The sequence below is a fragment of the Rattus norvegicus genome, chromosome 16 (assembly GCF_036323735.1).
Source record: "Rattus norvegicus strain BN/NHsdMcwi chromosome 16, GRCr8, whole genome shotgun sequence".
NCBI lineage: Eukaryota > Metazoa > Chordata > Mammalia > Rodentia > Muridae > Rattus > Rattus norvegicus.
In genome coordinates, this window is record NC_086034.1 from 59815705 (window position 1) to 59821534 (window position 5830).

The 5830-nt window shown below is 38.5% G+C and overlaps 1 long non-coding RNA gene across 1 annotated transcript; it reads right to left on the minus strand.

Moving 5' to 3' along the window:
• Positions 1 to 3812: 3812 nt before the first annotated feature.
• LOC134482549 (uncharacterized) lies at positions 3813 to 5446 on the minus strand. The gene is made up of 2 exons (XR_010058789.1): positions 5063 to 5446; positions 3813 to 4514 (listed from the first exon to the last, which is right to left on the minus strand). It is a non-coding gene; the product is annotated as an uncharacterized LOC134482549 (long non-coding RNA).
• Between the last annotated feature and the right edge of the window lie 384 nt (positions 5447 to 5830).

Consider the following 5830-nt stretch of genomic DNA (forward strand, 5'->3'; position numbering starts at 1 on the left):
GTATTTTACAATAAAGTAATATAAAGCTACAAAAAAATCTAAATACATATCTTAAAGGAAAGTAGCCAATGCAGAAAGACTAGAAACTCTGGACTCATAACTAGTTTCCATTCAATTACAAAACTATGGAGACAAATAGTAACAAGTTCAGTGGTTTCAGAATATATTATAAAAGAGTATTTTTAAAGGTTGATAATGTAATCTGCAGATTACATTTCTTTTATTTTTACAGTCCTGTTATTACCCAACTCCTGGTCTACCTACCCACAGTTTTTTATCCCATTTCTCCTCCTCCATGTCTCTGAGAGGATGCCCCACCCACCCTGCCAGGCCTCCCATTCCCTAAGGCCTCAAGTCTCTCCAGGGTTAGGTACATCTTCCCCCACTGAAGCCAGTCCAGACAGTCCTCTGCTGTATATTACACAAAGGTATTTTATATTAGTCATGGCTATTATGAAATGTGTTGTTTCCTTAATTCTTTTCTCAACCTGTTTATCATTTGTATAAAAGAGGGCTACTGATTTCTTTGAGTTAATTTTGTATCCAGCCACTCTGCTGACTGTTTATCAGCTGTAGAAGTTCTCTGGTAGGATTTTTGAGGTCCCTTATGTATACTACCATATCACCCACAAATAGTGCGATACCTTGACTTCTTCCTTTCCAGTCAGTATCTCCTTGCTCTCCTTTTGTTGCCTTATTGCTATGGCTAGAACTTGAAGTACTCTATTGAATTGATAGGGAGAAAGTGGACAGACTTTTTTGTCCCTAATTTTAGTGGAGATGCTTATGTTTCTCTCCATTTATTTTGATGTTGACTTTTGACTTGCCATATATTGCTGTGATTATGCTTAGGCATGTGCCCTATATCCTTCATTTCTCTAATGTAATATGAAAGAGTGTTAGATTTCATCAAAGACCTTTTCAGCATTTAATGAGATAGTCATGTGATTTTTTTTCTTTCAATTTGTTTATATAGTTGATTATGTTGATAGATTTTTGTATATTGAACTATCCCTGCATCCTTGGGATTAAGTCTACTCGTTCTTGATGGATGATGTCTTTGTTGTATTCCCGAATTCAGTTTGCGAGTATTTCATTGACTATGTTAGCATCAATGTTCATAAGAGAAATTGGCCTGAAATTTCTTTGTTGAGTTTTTATGTGGTTGAGGTATCACAGCTACTGTGGCCTCATAAATGAGTTTGGCAGGGTCCCTACACTTCTACTTTGTGGAATTGTTTGAGGATTATTGATATTAGCTCTTTGAAAGTCTGGTAAAATTCTGCACTACAACCATCTGGCCCTGAGGGTTTTTATTTTCTTTTCTTTTCTTTTTATTTTTGTAGACTTTTAATAACTAATTCTATTTCATTAGGGATTATAGGGCTGTTTACGTAATTTACCTGATCTTGATTTAACTTTGATAAGTAGTATCTGTTTAGAAAATTGTTAATTTTGTTAAGATTTTCCAATTTTGTGGAGTACAGGCTTTTAAAATAAGACCTAAGGATTCTTTGAACTTCTTCAGTGTCAGTTATTATCTCTCCCTTTTCATTAATGATTTTGTTTACTTGGATACTGTCTCTCTGCCTCTTGGTTAGTTACTTAAGGGTTTGTCTATCTTGTTGATTTTCTCAAAGAACCAGTTCTTGGTTTCGTTGATTCTTTGTGTTGTTTTCTGTGTTTCTAACTGATTGATTCCAGCCCTGATTTTGCTTCTTTCCTGCTTTCTACTCCTCTTTGATGTGCTTTCTCCTTTTTACAATTTCTAGACCATTCCAGTGTACTTTTAAATTCCTGAAATGAGAGCTTTTTAATTTCTTTATGGAGGTCCTTAGTGCTATTAACTTTCCTCTTGTGTGTAGCAGAAGAATGGATCCTGTTTTTGCATCCCTTACGTTATCCTGTGTCTTTTTATTGGGGGAATTGAGTCCATTGATGTTGAGAGACATTAATCAGGAAGGATTGTTATTTCTCCTTATTTCTATGTTGGTAGTGGTGGTGGTGGTGGTGGTGGTGGTGGTGGTGGTGGTGGTGGTGTGTGTGTGTGTGTGTGTTTGTGTGTGTGTGTGTGTGTGTGTGTGTGTGTCCTTTCCTTGTTTTTGCTGGTATTGAATTACTTATTTTCTGTGTTTTCTTGGATGTAATTATCCTTCTTGGGGTGGAGTTTTCCTTCTAGTATTTTCAGTAGGGCTGGGTTTATGGATAGATATTGTTTGAATTTGAATTTGGATTTGTCTTGAAATGCATTGTTTTCTCCATCTATGGTGATTGAGTATTTTCTCCATCTGGGTATAATAATCTAGGCTGGGACCTGTAGTTGTTTAGATGTTGCAAGATATTGGACCAGGCCCTTTTAGCTTTTAGAATCTCTGCCTAGAAGTTGTGTGTAATTCTATAGGTCTGCCTTAGAATGTTACCTAGCCTTTTCACCTTTGCATTTTTTAATACTCTTTGTTCTGTAGATTTTGTGTTTTGATTATTATGTGTCAGGAGGAATTTCTTTTCTGGTCCAGTCTAATTGGTGTAATTTAATTTTCTTGTATGTTTATAGGCATCTTTTTGCTTAAGTTCGGGAGGTTTTCTTCTCTGATTCTGTTGAGAATATTTTCTGGACCTTGCAGCTGGAACTCTTTACCTCCTTCTATTCCTGTTAATCTTAGGATATGTCTCTTCATGGTATCCAAAATTTTCTGGATGTTTTGTGTCAGGAATTTTTTATATTTATCTTTTTCTTTGACTGATATATCAATACCTTTTATTGTATTGTCTATTGCTAAAATTCTCTCTTCTGTCTCCTGTATCCTGTCGAAACTTTTTATATTTATCTTTTTCTTTGACTGATATATCAATGTCTTCTATTGTATCATCTATGACTGAGATTCTCTCTTCTATCTCCTGCATTCTTTGGTGATGCTTATATCTGTTGTTCCTGTTCTCTTCCCTAAGATTTCCATGTCCAACATTGCCTTGGTTTATGCTTTATTCATTGGTTCCATTTCCATTTTCAGGTCTTGAACTGTTTTATTTATTTCCTTCACCTGTTTAATTGTATTTTTCTATATGTCTTTAATGGTTTTGTTTCCTCTTTAAATACTTCTATTTGATTGTATTTTCCAATACTTCTTTAAGGGACTTACTTACTCTTTAAAGGACTCTCTCATCTCTATAAGATTGGCTCTAAGTTCAGTTTCTTGTGTTTCCGATTGTAAGGATATGCAGGATTTTTTGTAGTAGGGTAGGAGTACTTTGAAGCTGTCATATTGTCCTGGATCTTGTTGATTGTGTAAAGTCATTTTGAGGACTTTCATGAAGCCATCTGGATGGTTTTGGTCTCTGGATGGTCTTGTTGGTAGTATTGGGAAAGGGGGTTGAATCTAGATGGCCCTGGTGTGGTAGGCCTCTGATGGGTACCCTTGGGGGTGTATGGTTTCAGACCTGGAGTTCTGTATGGCTCAGGAGCCTCAAGTGGGTAGGGAGGTGGGAGGAGAATAATAGTCTCCCTGGCCAAGCAGCTTCCTCAGTACAGCTCAGCTTGGTCCAGAATGCTCAGAGAGCAGGGAAGATGTGTGGGGTAAGGCATGTTTACATGTATATTCCAAGAGTGCAACAGAGGGGGAAGAGAGTTGGTGGGAGAATGGAGGTGCCTCTAAAATAGCAGGCTGCTTAGGTTAGCTTGGCTTGGCCCAAAGGGCTCAGCAAGCAGGGAAGATGGGTCAGCTAATATCTTTTAAATAAACAAGTGTGACTTCTGTGCTCGAACTCATTATGTAGCTCAGGCTGCTTTAAAATTCATGATGATATTCACATAGAGACCATAGGCAGTCATCATTTATTAATCCCTTGAACTCCTGCATTACCTGCTGTTTGCCTGAGGCTCTTTCTGCCCTCACTGTGGAATTTCTCATTGTATCACCCATACCTCCTTCTACTTTATTAAAATATACTCGAGTTGTGCTCAGTATTGCTGCATTTCAAGGCCCCTAATTCCTTATTCCATTCACATATTAACTCAAGATTCTTTGCCAAGGACTGTTATTCTGATATGAAGGCTTAAAGGTAAGACAGGAAGTGCCAGTTCCTTCACTGCCTCTCAGTTCCATGCCACTAACTCCTCAAATCTCTCTACCAGTTTTTTTCTCATGCTCTCAAAAGTTAGTAAAAATCTATCTCTTAAAAGTTAAGGAACACAGCAGTCATCAGACTCACTGAACTGTTTAAGAGACAGCACGGCTGATTCAATGTCTCCATTGAATGACTCTCTGTGGTAATCTGGAAGTTGATGGCTGTCTTGTGAACTTGCCAGTGATTATTGTGGTTGCAATTTTATTAGTCTTCGGGAGAGTAGCTATATTTTCTTCCATTCTTTATCAAGGAATCAGCGTTGTAAACTTTTCTTAATTTATGAAATGAGTTCAGAGCATCCCAAACATTGTAATTAATGAATCCACAACCACTTGGCTGTTCTGTCCTTTACAGAAAATGCATGGTCCTGGTTCTGGGCTTCCACAATCCTGAAAGAAAGACCCAACCAGATGTTTAGTCACATTCTTCACTATGAATATATACTTTTATTCAAGACTATTTCAAATCCTCATAGAAGTAATGAAATTTGGGTAGACTCAAACACACTTGAAATAAACTCTAACAAAACTGCATTTCATGTGGGAATTTGGAAGCTGGAGACACGTCTCTGTCTCTGCAAATCGCCCTTCTGTTCTATTCTCTCAGCTAAGGATTTTCCTCTCCATTCTAGAGAACTTGTAAGTGACAGACCTTAAATCTGCTAAGCACTGAGAGGTTAGAATACACTGAGGCTTCATGTGGGGATAGATTTTGGAGGAAGAAGAGTGAGAATATTTCCTGAAGAAAATCTTCTGCAGTGGGTTAAGACCAGCCCTGTCTTTACAGGACCAGCTGATCGAAATCAGATTACATGTTAGAATAATGAGAAATATTAGACTTAGCCTCTCTGCAGAATATGCCGTAACTGAAGTCTAAGTTGTTAGTAAATGGGGTTTGGGAAGAACTTGAAGTGTAGTAGTTACCTTAACAACTATACCTGTGAATATTGAGTCACTAAAATGCTGCGGCCTCAGGATATTAAATTCTTTTCTTGTGGCTCTTCCCCACCCCACTCTACCCCATTAACTGGAAATGCAGTACACCCCTTTGGGGAGAATTAAAGACCTGAAGTATCCAGAGTCCTCAGTACAATTTTACAGCATAAGACCTTCTCTCTGTTATAGAAGGCAGTAGGATAAACTCTCATTCCAAGCAAACCTGAATTAAGTCTGGAATGTTACTATTGGAATGATGGAGAAGAAGGGAGAAATACTTAAGTGGCATATATGTCCAGAAACTGAAGCCTGTATTGATGAACGCCTTCCTGAATCTTAGCACATTCTCCCCCTACTCCCTTCTTGGTTCCTTTTTGCACAGCTGTGAACAAATACTTGACAAGAAGCAACTAACAGGATAAAGGACCTGCTTGGCGTCACAGAAAGAGGAGGAGCAATCTATCTTGGTGATGATGTCACAGTAGCTGCTTGGGGTTATAGACAGAGGGACTGCAACCTACCATGATGACGGTGTTACGGCAGCTGCTTGGAGTTGCAGACGGAGAAAGTGCAACCTGTCCTGTCGATGATGTCATGGCATCAGGAAGCACCAAGAGGAATGAGTGCAGTAGTTCTTTGCTCCAGATGCCTACCTGGAAACATGGACTTGGGCAGAACCTGGGCCAGGACCAGGCCCTAACCTGTATACCTCCCCCTTATTGCCTGTTGAACTTTCTGATTGGATGGGAAGTTGTTCTGGGACTCCAAAA